Source organism: Carcharhinus amblyrhynchos, chromosome 19 (genome assembly GCF_965287045.1).
Source record: "Carcharhinus amblyrhynchos chromosome 19, sCarAmb.v2.hapA, whole genome shotgun sequence".
Classification (NCBI taxonomy): Eukaryota; Metazoa; Chordata; class Chondrichthyes; order Carcharhiniformes; family Carcharhinidae; genus Carcharhinus; species Carcharhinus amblyrhynchos.
Genome location: NC_137342.1, coordinates 38,082,812 through 38,098,944, shown reverse-complemented (window position 1 = coordinate 38,098,944; position 16,133 = coordinate 38,082,812). Strand labels below are relative to the sequence as shown.

At 43.2% G+C, this 16,133-nt stretch overlaps 1 long non-coding RNA gene across 6 annotated transcripts in view; it reads right to left on the bottom strand.

Annotated features, from left to right (window-relative positions):
- The window catches only part of LOC145355478 (uncharacterized), a 37,639-nt gene that overhangs the window by 7,932 nt on the left and 13,574 nt on the right, over window positions 1-16,133 (bottom strand). For 5 of the 6 annotated variants that reach the window (XR_013888993.1, XR_013888996.1, XR_013888992.1 and 2 more), the window contains exons 2-4: window positions 11,982-12,060; window positions 10,993-11,085; window positions 7,391-8,074 (exon numbers count right to left, since the gene is read on the bottom strand). This is a non-coding gene — a long non-coding RNA (uncharacterized LOC145355478). Of the gene's footprint in view, window positions 1-7,390; window positions 8,075-8,894; window positions 9,159-10,992; window positions 11,086-11,981; window positions 12,061-16,133 lie in introns of all 6 variants that reach the window. The other variant, XR_013888994.1, reaches the window with a different exon arrangement.

Here is a 16,133-nt window from a genome sequence, read left to right as displayed (position 1 = left end):
AAGTAGACACACTTGGTCTTTGTGATGAATAGGATATAGAATGGTACAGTAGGAGGCCATTTGGTCTATCAAACCTGTGCTGTCTCTCTGCGGGTGCAATCCAGTTAGTCCCACTCTCCCAATCTTTCCCCAAATCCTTGCAAATTTAGGTTCTTATCCAATTCCCTAGAAAGCCATGATTGAATCTGCCTCCACCATACCCTCAGGCAAAGAATTCCCGGTGGTTACAACTCGGTGGGTAAAGATGTTTTCCACATTTCACCTTTGATTATTTCACCAATCATTTCTACTTGCTGTCTTTCCCACAATGATACTAATAACAACCACATTGTTCTGAATAAACCACTAATATGCACATACGAAAATTATTTTTATTCAGTTTTCTCTCCTGCCCAATTGAAATTGGTCATTATTTTTCAGTTATTATTTTAAAAACCATTACTCAAAATTATTTGTAATATAGCTTGGCACAGCATCGAGGGCCAAAGGGCCTGTGCTGTGCTGTACTGTTCTATGTTCTATGTTCTATACCTACAAACTTGTGCTTTAGCCTAGTAATTTTTTTACAAAATATATAGATGCTGGAATTTTCATTTGAAGTCAAAAGTTCGGACTAAAGTTGAATAAGGCACTGAGGTTACAAACAATTTTGTTCACTCTGAGACAATGACCAAAGGAGGGAAATCAAATCAAAATTGGTGGGTGGGTGGGAGGGGTGAAGATGATGGCCTTTATCTTGCCAATATTGAACTGGTAGAAACAAAAGTTCCTTCAACATTGGACGCCGGACTCACAGACAGCAGAGGGGTTGAAAGAGGTGGTGGAGTGTTAACTACATTTCTGTGAAAGCTAACCACATATCTTTTGCAGTATGCTGCCTCACCTTGTGACAGCATGTAGATAGGAAGAGATGGGGGCTAAGAATAACACTCTGAGAACATCAGTAGTCAGGTATGAGGTGGGGGGGGGGTTACATCAAAGGAGGATGGGCAAGAGTAAAAGTTTAATTGAGGGCAGAAGTAACAAACGTACAAGAGAGGGAATAGTTGGGAGGATCATTGGTTAAATAAGTATTGCGGCAAACTGAGGTTAGACATGAGGCACCTTGAAAAGCTGGATGTAGCTTGGAGGAAAATGTTCTCCAGGGGTGAGGGGTAGGGAGCTGTGGGACATGGAAGGAAGAGAGGTTGGGGATTTGGATAGTGAGACATATAAACAAATTGTTGGAGATTTTCTTGTCAATTATCAAACCAATGGAAGCAGGCAGGCAATATGAAATGGCAAAGGTTTTGCTTGTGACTTTTGATAGGGAAATTTATGCTGAACAAACAGTTCAGGAAAGGAAATGGGGGTAGTGATTAATGGGCAAAGTATCCAAAAGGGAGCGGAGGGAGAGAGAAATGAAAGGTGACCTGGTCAGGTATCAGGAATGCAAGGGAGAACAGGGGAGAGAAAGACGTGAATGAGGACAAGAAGAAAGAGAGCCAGAAATAACGGCTCAAGCCGGGGGGCATCATGGGAATGGTCGCATGGAGAATTCAGACATTGCAAAGGTTAGTGCTGGTTATAAAAGGCCACAAGGAAGGCAGAGTACAACAGAGCCCAAAGTTAAATCCAAAATGGATGAAGTCGATTTGTAGAAAGGGCAGAAACAGATGTCACCACCAACACGCTAATGCCCAGGTTCAGAAAGCATTGTGGAGAGGGAGACTATGAGAGGCATGTTGCTGGAGGAGTGGGAAGTCACAATAAGTCAAGGTGTGTTGCTCTCAAGATTCCCCAAAGTGGCCAGTGGCCTCAATGTTAGCCATGCAGACTAGAGGATTTGGCATATCAGCAGGGGAGCTGTATGTGTAAACCCCAAGGGAGGCAGGAGTGGGTGGGAGGTAAACCCACAGGGTTGTAGGACACAGTGGGCATGGGGCAGTTAGTCCAAGGAGGTTGTGGGGAAGTGTGGAGAACAGAATTTGTAAGAAGAACCAAAAGTTCCAGTGGAAGAGATGTCCCAAAGGATGCCTGGGGTCAGTGGCCACTGGAAACAAGTGTTCAGCAACAGGCATCATTCATCAGAAGACAGAGCAGGATGAGAACAAACACAAACAGATCAAAGGGGGCAAAGCATAGAACCAAACACTCGCGGCCAAGAAGAGAAAAGCTGAGGAAAAGCAGGAATACAGTTGCTACTGGAATAGAGGCACCTAGCAGGCCATAGTCTCAGCAGAAAGTGAATGCCAAGATTGAGAAGATAATAAAAGTGAAAGTCAGGGTGGAGGCTTGTTCCAGTACAATGCATGTGTTATTTAAGGAGTCAAGGTGAAGCTGAGATGTTAGAAGCACTTTGCAAAACAATCCTGAATCTCAGCAGGTAACTCCAGCATGTGGGAAATGGACACTGTGGCCTGGGTTGCACTCCCGCTAAATGGGCAGCAACTGAGTGGAACAGCAGAACCCAGACATGAGACACAGCAGAACCCAGACCCAACACAGCAGAACCCAGACGCGGGACACAGCAGAACCCAGACGCAGACGCAGCAGAACTCAGACCCAGACACAGCAGAGCCGAGACCCAGACACAGCAGAACCCAAACCCAGACACAGCAGAACCCAAACCCAGACACAGCAGAGCCCCAGTCCTGTTGGGTGTGGGGGACACCGGGAGGTCAGTAGTGGGCAGAAACCTTTTACTAGCAATTCCCGGGGACAATAATTTCAGGTGGATGGAACAGAATGAATTCCCGGGAAATCACTCAGGGTCAGTCTTTCTGCGGCTGGATGGATGTTTCAAGGGGAATGGCGAGCCCACTTTCCCTGAGGGCAAAGCTTTGTGACAGCTCTCTCCAATCCTGTCTCCTTTCCTTCCCCTTAATGCATCTTAGCAGCAGTGTGGCTGAGACCAGCAGCTCTGCAGTATTGGGATTGCCCTGGGTTCCACTCTGCCTGAAGATCTGTACTGATTTCTTCCCACTTACTGGGGTAAGTGCCATAGCTGCAGTATGCGGTATCTGCTTCCATAGTTTCCACGTGAGACAAGACAGTAATTATTTGGCAGATTATTCGACCTTAAACAGTTGTGTGGGGAGTTGGGCTCTCTATGTCCAGTACTCAGCTATATACAGACACAGTGCCCTAGATCTCACTATATAGCAATCGGGAGCGGGAAACCTGACTGGCTCCTCCCGAGGCACTGAGGCCATTATCGGGCTCTCTGATGGGCTGAGCGGAGTGAACTGCTCACTTTCCTGAACTGTGCAAATCGGGCCATTCGCCGGCTGAGTGAATTGGCCACCTTTATGTTTAATTGTCCCTCTCTCTATCTGGCAGCGGGTCTTCAGTCGCTCACATTTAGGCAAGAGACAAAAAGACCCAAGTTTGATCTGAATAAACAGAGCCTATTTAAAGTCGAGAATTCCCTCACCCACTCCTGTCCCTTTTAAAGCAAAGTACTGGATGCGGAACTCATAATATACAGAAGAATTTCTATATTGGCTGTATTATTGTCTGTGATAGGAAGTGTTGATTGTCTCTCAATAATTTCGCAGCGTTGGTGCTACAGTTGTTAGCCTTTCAGTAAGATTGTCAGCACCGTAATGTATCTGTCACCCTCCGCCGCTGCTGAATGTGATTTGAAAGGAGCTCAGGGCACCAACTCTCCGTGCCGCCCCAAACTTCAGGTGTGGCACGCTGGCGCCGTGGTTAGCACTGTTGCCTCACAGCGCCAGGGACCCGAGTTTGATTCCGGCTTGGGTAATTGTCTGTGTGGAGTTTGCACATTCTCCCCGTATCTGCGTGGGTTTCCTCCGGGTGCTCCGGTTTCCTCCCACAGTCGAAAGATGTGCGGGTTAGGTGGATTGGCCATATTAAATTGCCCTTTAGTGTCAGGGGGACGAGCCAGGTTAAATGCAAGGCGTTATGGAGAACGGCCTTGGGTAGGATTGTGGTCAGTGCAGACTTGATGAGCTGAATGGCCTCCTTCTGCACGGTAGGATTCTATGATTCCCTATCTGGCCAAGTATTGAGTTCAATGCCAAAATCCTCAGTAGAAAGTGTCTGGATTGTGAGACTTTCCAATTAAGCATCAGCAAAGCGTGCAAGAGATTCGCTGCAGCAGGGCTGAGTTTGAGGGTCACTGGGATGTGGTTGTGTGACTAACATTTCTGCTGACATCCTGCTTTAGATAGCAAGAGACCACAACTGATCAGCCTTGGAGGGGGCATACCAGTAAAAGTGGAGTTGATCGTCGCGACATGTGTGCTTAAAACATTGATATCCAACATAATTGATGCCAGTGCGGTTAGAATAGCTAATAGCGTGGCCGGGCACCCTTCAATCAGACAATCTTTTCAAAAAGGAGGGCTTTCTGTCCAATTCATAGCTATTCAACCAAGTAGAGGCAACAGATATTTCATAACAAAACTTAGTGTAAATTTGCAACGAACACAATATAATACATTCAAATGTGCTGTCATGTGTCAGTGTCAGAAGTTACTCTCGGTGTAAATAGTGCCATTAAGTTCAAACGTATTTATTCTGAGGCCTTTCTGGGTGCACATGTGTGTGTACCTATTTGTCTGGACTTCTTTCCTTTAGCATATATGCCTATAATCTCAATGTATTCCTGTATGTCCTTTCTTCTGTGTGTGTGTGTGTGTGTGTGTATACAACTCCCTGTATCCCTGTCACCGAACCATTCCTTACAGAAGGCCAGTTGACCCATCATGTATGTGCGAGCTCTTTAAGAGAGATATCCAATTAGCTCCTCTCCCTTGCTGTTCTCCCATAACTCTACAACATTTTTCTTTCAGATTATTATACAACTCCCATTTGAATGTCACTGTTGAATCTACTTTTGTGGTCCTTTCAAGTACCACAATCCAGATCACAACATGAAAAGAATTCCATTTTGCCCCTCCTATTTGTTGCTAATTATTCTTGTCTGTGTGTGTCTCTCCTTTTCCTCTCTGAGCTCCGAGCTATTTTCAGTTCCATATCATGCTATTGATCAGATTTCTTGGTTATCCAGGATCCTCGCCAGAATGTATTTCTTATGTTATCTCCGTCATGTATTCTCCTTTGCCTCTTTAACCCTGTCTGTAGCTGCTGGACTTTTCTTAGTTGCAGGTTAACCCTGTCAGGTTAGTCAAGTCAATCTAGATCTGATGCACTCTTCTTGTCCACCTCAGTAACACAGCCCCACTTTTTATGGCTGGTAGACAATGGGAGTGCTCTGCCTTCTGGCTATAGTTGGCAAGTCTAGAACCACCGGATCCCACTATCTCACCAGTGTGAGTTCTACCATTGCCAAAAACAGCCATGCAGTTATCTCTTCCGGCCCAAGCTGGCAATGCGTCTTTGGCATGTTGTGAAACCGAAACAGGTAGTGTCCTCCAATGAAGTTCCAACACTACTTCCAGACTTAATGGACTCCATGAAGTCATCCAGCACCTGGCTCAATATCAGACAGTGCAGAAATGAGAAGCAATAGCAAAAAGTCCCCATGGCAAGGAAAAGTGACAAGAGAATCAATACCATCGATACAGCTCAGTTACCAACGTGGCAAGGTCACAGTACACCAGGGAACATTTCACCAATATTGAACAATACAAAGACAGAAAGGGAGATTGCAATTGTACTGGCAACAACAGCATTAGAGAGAGCTAGTGAGAAAGTGAAGACTTTGAGACATGAAGACAAAATGGAAATGTTCAAGAAATACATTGTACCATCTCTTGCCTGACCTCCATCTTCCCCCAAACTTTATTTTCCCTATTGTTAGTATCCTTTTATATTCTTCAGTTTTTTAAAACCCAAGTTCAGTGTCCCTTGATTATTACTGCTTGATTTACCTCATCTTCTTTCCTACCTTCTGTTGTGCCCTATACTGTGGATTTTACTCCCCGAGTCTCGGCCGTCAGAAGTTGTATTCTCTTCCTGGACAATGATGGTTGCCGTGCATCCTTTTCCTATATTGGCACTACACATAATTGCTCAAAGGCCATATACAAAAGCAAAAATGTGCTAGTGCCAAAATGGGCAAAGGAGAGATGCCTTTTGCTTCGATTGTCCTAGTCCTTTTCCAAAGGGCCTCAGTTCAATTCTATCTCTTGTAAGAACTTTGACTAGTTTTTAATTTGGATGCAGCTGAAGAAATCCTACACATATTTGTTCAGTTATTCACATTAAACCAAAGCTAATGCAATGTCACAGCTGGAGTCCAGGTACCAGAGCAACGGTTTAAAAGGTTTTTTGATATAATATTGCTGATGACATTGAGCTTGCCTCATACTGTTTCCCAGGAATGTTCTTCATTCTCAACCAGAAAGAATGAATGAGATCTTATCTTAACATTTCTGCTTCGGTGTCCACTTCAGCACTGCCAGTAGCCCTCTCTCTTCCCACCACTACTAAATTCCAAATGGCCCATATTGGGCATGTTGTCCATCCTTTCCAAATTTCTTTATGGCCTTACACTCTCTCTGTCTGCAGTTTTCCCCAGCCTTAAATATGCCAGTGCCTTCAGATACAGTTTCCTATACATTGACTCTCATTTCATTCCACCTTTCATGATAGAGCCTTGAGCTATATTGGCCACATCCTCTGCAGCTTTTCCAAAAGCTTCCTACCTTGTTACCAAGTACCCCACCTTCAGATGCTCATAATAACCATCACTTTGCACATATATTTGCTCAAGCCTCCCAAGTTCTTTTCAATTACTGTTCAATCTTCCTCTTCACCTCCGTGGAAGATTCTTCAAAAAGTACCAGATAAAAGCAAAATATTCTTGTTAAGTTCCCATTTATACATGCGTAAAGTTTCCAGTTTCCAGTCTGTTGGCAGGATTACTGGAGAAAATGAATTGCCTTTGTAGCTTACTGGTGTGAGCAAATATTTTCCCAATGGTTGCATGTTCTGGGAGTTTTTTGAAGAGTTTGTTAGGTCATAGCATCAGAAGGAGCACTAAATAATTTACAACTGTGCAAAAGATCACCTTCAACCAGGTGTTCCATTCAGTTCATGGGTTTGGCAATTTAAAATGCAGGCAAGAATTTATATAATAAAACTATTTCACTTGTTGTCCCTGCATACATATTTAAATCCTCAACTGAAGCTTAAAATCTGGATCTCCTAACTCAGAGGTAAGTGGGCTACCATTGAACCAAACCTGACCCCTGACAGAATTTGGCTAAAAGAGGAGTGGAATTTCCAAAGGAAGGGTTCAAAAGACAATTTTGTTTTTAGCCATTTCTCCAGGGATTCAGTCAAAGTAACAGGGAAGGATCAGAGGAAGTTCCTGTGGAAATTCTAAGCTTGGGTGACTAGTGCAGGTAAATTATATTGTTACTTGTACTTTCAAAACCATATACATTTTGTTGTAATTACCCTCACCACAAACCTTTTGTCAAGCTGAGAGTACTTTTTCCTTGAGGGTCCTTGAAAGAGGCACTTTTGTGATTTGTAGCCACCTCTGCCAGATGAGAGTAAGACAGTGTAGCCCCAAAACCTCCATAGGTGAGTTTTCAGAGGACTCAGAGTTTGCATCACAACCTCCTGGAGCTAGGTTGCAAGGTACGAGTGTGGAAACTGAGTGAACTGTGAAGCCAATTTGCTCTTCCAACTGACTGTATCCCTGTTCATTCATCTTGTTTTAGGCTGGCCTACCATGTCAGCGGACTTCAGTGGGCCAGATTGAATACTGACATGGAGGTTGCCAATGACTGAACAAGGCAAACAAGTATCCTATTCCAATTATCTCCTAGATGGTGATAGAGGCATTGAAGATCTACCATCTGCCTTGTTTGTCTTACATGTCCCTTGGTTTGTTGTTGAAGATCTTCCAGTTTGTACAGTGTATCACAGAGAGAGAGAAATAAAACCTTGTAGTGCATCTAGCAACAAGCAAAATGTATTCTGTGCTTGGCTGACAGTACAGTGTGTAAAGGCTTAGTCCCTTGGAGGCAAAGTTCTGATGTTGGCTCCACCTGACCTGAAGACTGCATCTTCCTGCATTTTATCATTGTCCTTGGGAATGTAACTGCTTCGGGGTTGAATTCAATGGACCTGAACGTACCTGTCTCAACTGTAGAGACAAGAAAACAAAAATGGTTTTATTAATACCTTTGGATCAGAAAAGAGCCAGAAATACAAACAGACTACTCCAGATGCCATAGTGGCTTTGAATAATTCATGCTGCCCAGGTTCGAGATAGGAAGGGTTTTTTTCATTAATTTAATAATTGATACCAAGAAGCCTATTAAGAAGATCATTAGCCAAACGCCATGAGCTCAGTGAGTTCACCCAGGAAGTAATTGAGCCACACAGAGTTTGAACATCCAAAGTTCAGTCACCAGCTCCTGTGGCATAGTCAGGGCACTCATAGAGGTGCCATAATTGATACAGCACCCCTGGTTTAAGAAAGAGAAGCCCACCCTGAAAAGTATCCAGTGACTCCTGCTCAAAAGTGCAATGTATGAGGATTGACTTTTTTTTGATTCCCCTCCCATGGTTTAATAGGCTGATGCATCCATTGCCAAGGCTGATAGATGAGCAATGGTTAGTTGGGTGTGATACTGCCTGTGGTACAAGCACAGTGAACTTCTTAAGGAGGTGAGGCGGGAGGCTGAATTGGAAAGGGAACAATGAAGAGAAAGATAGTTGAAAGAATGATCAGCATTAATGTCAGTGGACAATCACATTAAGCAACATTGATTTAACATTCCAGATAAAATAAATGGATTAGAGTTCCCTTAAAGTAGTGGACAGAGGGTATTACATCAACACATATGGCTTTTGACTGCTACGATCAACAGTAATTTCTAGGTTGTCAGGAATAATGTTTGCTCACTATACCTGATGTAGGAGATAATTGTTTTCCAATAGAAGCCCCATCTCAAACTTACCAGATGATTCTGACTGAGGAGGAGACATCTTCCTCCTTCAGTGCCTTGAGATGTTTAGTAATCAAGGCCTCAGTCCAACCAAGTCTTGGGAGTTTGCCCTTTGGCTTTATTTATTGTAACATGGACAGCTTATGGCGATTGACCTTGGCAGCTCCTAATGTAATGTGGGAGTTGAGAAACCATCTTGACTGTACATGTGATCACAGCCAAAGTCTTCTATAGTCAAGGGGGCAGATTCTGCAGTGAGTCGCGGTATCTTTTTTTCTGTTGGGAGAATGAAGTGGCTGGAATTGTTAAAAATAACACTTAGGCTGCAGAAAACTGGTACAGTCCTTGCATTTTGGCTTTCTTCTCTATTTCTTCGCTGTCTTCAGTGTACAAGGTCACGAAGGAGCTGGAGTAGGCAATCCAGCCCCTTGAGACTGCTCTGCCATTCAATATGATCATGGCTGATCTCATCTCAACTTCATCTCCACCTTCCTGCCCGCTCCCCAATAACCTTCATCCTGCTACTGATTAAAATCCTATCTATCTCCTCCACGTTTATTCACAAATGTCAAGTACATTGTTAATGGTTTTTGAGGAGAATTATTTGAATCATTTCAATTCATAATCAACTGCTCATATCAGGATGTGTAGGATTTGTAGTTGGATAAGTGCACAAATATTTGACTTTCTAATGTTGCTCAACGTCCAACAGCATAAAATATCAGTGAGTTTGTGTTCAGAATCTGCCTGAACAATCTGTGCTGACAATAGCTTTTTAAAAATGCTCCTATTTTATGGATAGGTTGTTTCTCTAATAGGGCTGCTGTTGTGGCCATTTGGAATCAAGATCCCTCCGCTCCAAATGCTAAAAGTACCTATTGTATCTAATCTCACAGAAACATTGTAGGAGCTGGAAAACATTTTGCTGCCAGAAAAGGGTAAAGGTGACAGTAACCATTCCAGCTACTGAACGGTCTTAGTTATTTCCATTTATACCTACAATTCACTTAAAGGAACCCAATGTTCGCACAAGGTTCTCTAATGATCCTCCTTATTTCCAGGAGGTAGTAGAACCAAAATAACCACATTGTTTCTCATCAGGATGACTTAATGCACAAGCAATGCATCATCATGCCAAGTGCTCACGAGCAAATGGAAAAATCTTGCCATACACATTTTTATGAAGTTGCTTCCCCTTTAAGGCAGATAGTTTTGTTCAGTACCAATTACAGTGTATCCTTTGATTTATCTAGTATAAAGCATGGCAGTGTGTTTCAGATACATTTTTCAATAGATAATCTATGACACTTGCACCTTCTCACTACCAGTCCAATAAGAAACCATTGGCATTGCATTGCTGTAGGTGTCTAGTTGTTGAAGCAGGGTTTTATCATACTCCAGGTGGGGGTTGGGTGTTGATGCCTACTAAAGATTTTCCAAGTCGACATTGTGGCATATTGGTTATTTCTCTGCTCTGTTTATGGCCCTATGGTAATTCACTGATTGTGTGTTGTCACAGTGAATTCTACCAGTGCCATACACAGAACAGGAGTCAGAATCACCCCAAGCAACTCAGTGAAACTGAGGCTAAGCCTCAGACCTGCTTTTTCCATTGTAGTCGATAAGTTGATACAAGGTTGGCAACCTGGTTCCTCTGCCCTTCAAACTATTCACATATGACAGGGAGCAGGGTGCTTCCTGCAGTATATAACAAGCTGGTAACACCAAAGTATATGACTGGACGACAACACTATTCATACATTGCATCATTCAAAATAATCTGGAATAGGTAAGGAATGATTGAAAGTTTTAAGAACACAAGATTTTGTACAGAAACACTAATCAATGAAGCTGACGAAAAATGTCCATCGGCAAGAAACTACCAATGACACCAAGAAAAGTTGGTGTCAGGTGACTTCCAGCACTCTGATGATTGACCATTTATGAAAGGTTTCTAACCAATGTAAATCTGCCATCAACAGAGGCAGTCAAATATTGGATAATGCATTGAAAGAATACAGCATTGGCTGCTGAGGCATATTTTTCTAACCCTGAACAGTCCAGTACTGGGTTAGCACATGGGATATAACGGAAAATTTGCGCCTCCTACCTTCAAAGGAATGTTGACATATTGGGCTGGCAATGATGATTCCAGGACTCTGGCCTCGATTTTAATGTGGAAAGGATCCCAGATCTAATTCCACTGAAAAATAGAGAGAGGGAGACAGATGTCTGTAATCCAAGGATAATGCATACAAAATACAGAGAATATAAACTATTTCTCTTGGATAATAAGCACAGGATTGAAGGGCAAAATACAGCGTTAACAAACCTCAGGACTTACAATTAGAATAACCAACTGCAACTCAAAAAAAAATGTGTGTACGGACAACAAAAAACAATTTATCTGCTTCAAAAGGAATTGTAACAACATGGATAGATTGGGAGTAACAACTCGGAGTGGTATATACAGATGGCAATCAAATATTTTGAAGACTTATTCTGCATAACCAGAGAAATGTGAATGATTAGGTATTTGGCTGAGAACAGGAACGTTGGGGGTAGATGGAGGGAGTGGTCCTTGGTGGGTGGAGATTATGGAGAGAAATGTGTTTGCAGCAAGCAAATGACCAAGGCTGAATTTTTCAAGACGGATGCTCTGATATTCTGCTTGATAATTTTTGTGGATCAGACAAGAGTCATGCTGAACTCACACCCAGCATTATAAATAGACTGGGTGAGAGTCACTAAAGTGGGAATTGCATGCGACCTGTGGAGCAAGTCAGTTTAACAAGACAAGTGTTGTTTTCTTGTTCAATGTTTCCTTAAGGAGATTAATGGAAGTGATTACACAAAGCACGAGGAACACCTGAAATCCAACCTATTGAGAATAGGGCATCTGGGAACAATAACAGGCTAGTGGTAACAGAGATGATCAAATGATATACAAATGAAAAGCTTGGATGGTTTTGAATAATCATTCAAACATCTCCTCCCCGCCCTCCCTCCCCCCGCCCCCCCACCCAATCAATGACTCAGTTAGTTAAGGCAATACAGACAATAAAATTTCAGGTAATGATCTTTAGTCTATGCTGTTACCTGGCTCAGCCATGCAACACTGTATTTGGCCTCAGTTGACGTGGTGAGATCTGTCAGGATTTCATGTTCCTTGTTCAATCTATATGGGTGGGTAAAAAGATAGGACAAGATTGAGTTTGCCTGTGGTGACCACCTGCATCAAATAGCTGGAGAGCATTTGCACAATGAAAAATGGAACAGGATCCTAGTGGGTGGCAGGATTCAGGGAGTTGGTCCCAAGGAGATGGGGAAGCAAGAGAATCGATGAAAATGAAGTATGAAAGAAAATGATCCAAGGCTTAAGAGATTATTACCTTGAAATTGTCACCACCTAGATAATCTTGAAAATTTTACATAAAGCAGGTACTTTTAGAAGGTGGATTTGTGACAGTGCATATGGACCCTGTATGTGGTTGGCCATGCAAAGTTGCTCCTTTATGTCAGGAGGACTAGCAGGGTGGGATTAAAGGGATGGGGCTTGGGTGGGATTTGTTGATGGTGCAGGTTCAATGGGCCAAATAGCCTGCTTCTGCACTGTAGGGATTCTGTGACTCTATGATTCCATGTTAGATTTGTTCCGACATCACTAAAGGATGGTGATGCATTACCAGAAAGATTAACAATTGTGATCTTTTTCCTACAGGTGAATGCAGAAGTTGTTTGGGGTTCACTGCACATTTACACCGCTCCCAGTTTTCACTTTATCATGGCCATCAGTGAGCTTCCTCACTAAACCAGTTGGTGTGTCATTTTTTGGAGATGCTTAAAGTGATAAATACACTTGCTATTGAGAGCAAGAGGAATACATGCAGTGAAACTAGACCAGCCTGTCAGTGTTTGTCTCTAATTATTCAATTATAGACACCACTCCCACCACCTACGTTTAGATGCACTAAGTTTCAATCCCCAACATTCCCTGAAAACAAACTGCTCAATGATATTTAATCACTGACACTCATCCACACACAGTGGGGCTGAGATGCTCTAAGGCAAGATTAGATATTATCTTACACAGAATAAGTGTGAAATTGCAAAGGAAAACGCTTCTCCAGTGCTCCCCAGTAATATAATTGTTACATTGGCTCCCTCCAGTTCCAAACATTTTGAGGCTTGTTGCATTATAAACTTCCCCGAAATCAGTCAATGCAGCAATGTGACCTTTTTTTTAAGCATTAAAACCCATAGCTGGTAAGCTGATTAACAATGTTCTTTTTAAAATGGCGTGTCTCTTTAAATAGAAGTTGACCGATAGTATTCACCCGGCGGGAAAATCAGTCCTTTAATCTCGTGATTAATTCAGGTCCCTGGTCTGAAATGCTAAATTATGGATTGCTTTGGAGGCAGAGCCTGAGAACTGGCGTTTATTTGGCTGTGGACATGAAAACATTTTGGGACAGTTGGGCCAACAAACGGATTTTTCTACTCCCTGCCTACAGCTGTAGAAACCTGCATGTGTGCAGAATGCTTCTGTAAATCACATGCAATGTTGTCCGATGTGGGTTCTAAGAACCAGAATCGTAGACCAACGAAAGAGGCATTCCAGCCTCTCTTGCCCGTGCCACCTCTTGGGAAGAGCCGTCCAATTAGTCCCATTTCCCCCAGTAGCGCGGTAAATTTCCTCCTTTCCAATGGTAAATCCTCTTTGGAAAGTACTATCGATTTCGCCAGCCTCTCAGGCATTGCATTGCAGCATGTGCTAAAATGTCCTATATGTCCCATTGTATCTTTGACAAGTAACTTAATTTCTACGGAAGTACTGGCATTTAAACTTTTTTTTAAACTAGGAAGTTGAAAGAATCACACTATAAAGCAACTGAATTGAGGTGGGAGATACAGGATTGATCTTGGAATTTGATGCAGCAAAACTATCTTAACTTCTTTGCCAAAAAGTCACCTCTTCAGTAAATTCCAAAAAGTGTTGCTGATTCCAGTCATAGGTGGGTGTTATTTTATTTAAGTTATGCCGATTGCTACAATTAACCTTTGCTTTAGCCCCGAGGCAGACGGTATCTGCAGGAATAAAGTTAAAAAGTACAATCCCCTTAGGGGAAAGTGATACTCTGGGAATCTGCAAGGAAAAATAAATGTCATTTAAAACCCCAGTAACCGGGAGACAGGAATAGGGGGCGATCAGAACAGTTCAAAGTTTAGCTTCAACCGAACCCGAGCAAAGTGAATAAAGACTGAATCAGAAACTGGGAAGTGTGCGGGGAGACTGAAGCTAACTCGGCTGCAGAAAATACAGGGAAGTCTTCCCAAACATCCGCCGGGATCCAAACTGAAGCTCTGCCCACACATATAGGGAAGGGACACCAATAGAACAAGAAATTCCAGACATTGGGAGGGGGTTGATGCAAAAGGATCGTCAAGTGAGGACCTATCTCATCACCTGGAACGCAGGGCAGTGTGTCTGACCAACCAGTACATATTGTAAGCACGTCTGAACAAGTGCACTTTACCACCACACCAATAGGAGTAGGCCACTCGGCCCCTCAATTAGATCATGGCTGACTGACTGTACCCTCAACATCACATTCCAGCCAATAACCCTCCCCCCTCCCCCACCACCACCCCTCGTTTCTGAAGAATCTACCTACCCCCCACCATCCCCCCACCCCCCACCTCAAATACATTCAAAGACTCTGCTTCTACCGCCTTTTGAGGAAGGAGTTCCAAAGATGAAAAACATTCTTATCTGTCTGAGCGATGCTGGACAGTAAACCACCCCCCACCCCTCCCCCAGGTAGAACTCCTGTCAAGATTGAATATAATGCAATGATATGTACGAATCTTAATTATTATAGAATGCTTCCTGGAAGGGGTGAGTGTAACACGTTGTGTGAATCTCCAAAACATGACACTGAATATTAAAAATAGCTTTCGAAACATTAGATACAAAGACATTGATCAGAGAGAGACAATTGAGTGACACCTACGAACTTCATGTAAAAAGATGATTTTGTAAGTATTGTGTTAGGACGATCTACAAATATGGTTGTTAAATAATTAGTGCAAAACTACATGTGAGGTGGCTGAGGACGTCTCCCCGTCTCCCAGGTTTAAAGCTGAATTGCTGCTGTGTGAGGTGTTGCATTACCCAAGTGGCCACAAAGAGTTGAATCTGGGCACATAAATGATGCCATCGCAATGAGACAAGACAGACAGCGAGCGGTATGGGTCTGGACAAAAGTACAGTACTGCGTGCAGGCAGGCAGGCCTAAGACAATGATCGAAGCTGCGGATAAAAGCAAATTACTGCGGACGCTGGAATCTGAAACCGAAAGAGAAAACGCTGGAAAATCACAACAGATCTGACAGCATCTGTAAGGAGAGAAAAGAGCTGACGTTTCAAGTCCAGATGACCCTTTGTCAAAGTTAAAAGACATAGAAAGTGGGAGATATTTATACTGTAGGGCGCGGGAATGAAAGATGAATCATAGCCACAGAAACCAGGGAAAAAGACTGCATATAGAGAGAATAAAGGCTGTGAATGGCCAAACGCAGAGAAGCTGTAAGCTGTGACAGATAAAAATGTTGGGGGAGGGTGGAAAGATGGGACAGAGGTAGAATGTAGAAAAGGGGAAGGGGGGGAGAAAAGGTAAGGGAAGGGGATAAAGTAGGGGGGCAGAAGGAGGAGAAGAAAAATGAAGGAATGAAGCTGCAGTCTCGGAGAGTAAAGTCAGGAGATTGAGTCTGAGAGAATAAATCAGAGTTGAAAGAAAGTTGCCTTTCTCTGAGACTGAATCTTTCAACTCTGAAAGAAAACACAGTGAATGAAAACAAAACAAAACGCTGGATAAACTCAGCAGGTCTGGCAGCATGAGTGGAGAGAAAAACAGAATTAATGTTTCCACTCCCTCAGACATTTCTTCAGAGCTGACAAGAGAGATGGTGCACAGAAAATGCAGTCCCGAGTTAATTGACGCATTGCTGTGTGAGAGCGACTAGCACCGGGGAGGGAGGTCCTCGCTGGCATTGCGAACCCCTGCTGAATTGTCCACTTTGGGACACTGATTGAAGAATGTCTGGTGGTTAATGAAGATGGGGAGGGAGTCTCGAGTGCTTCATGAAAGTCAGTCGAAGGCCAAGGCAATGCAGCAGCAGCCAGGGGTGGGACTACACTGCAATGCACCAAAGCAGCCTGGCTGCTTTCCATCCACTCCAAACCCTTTC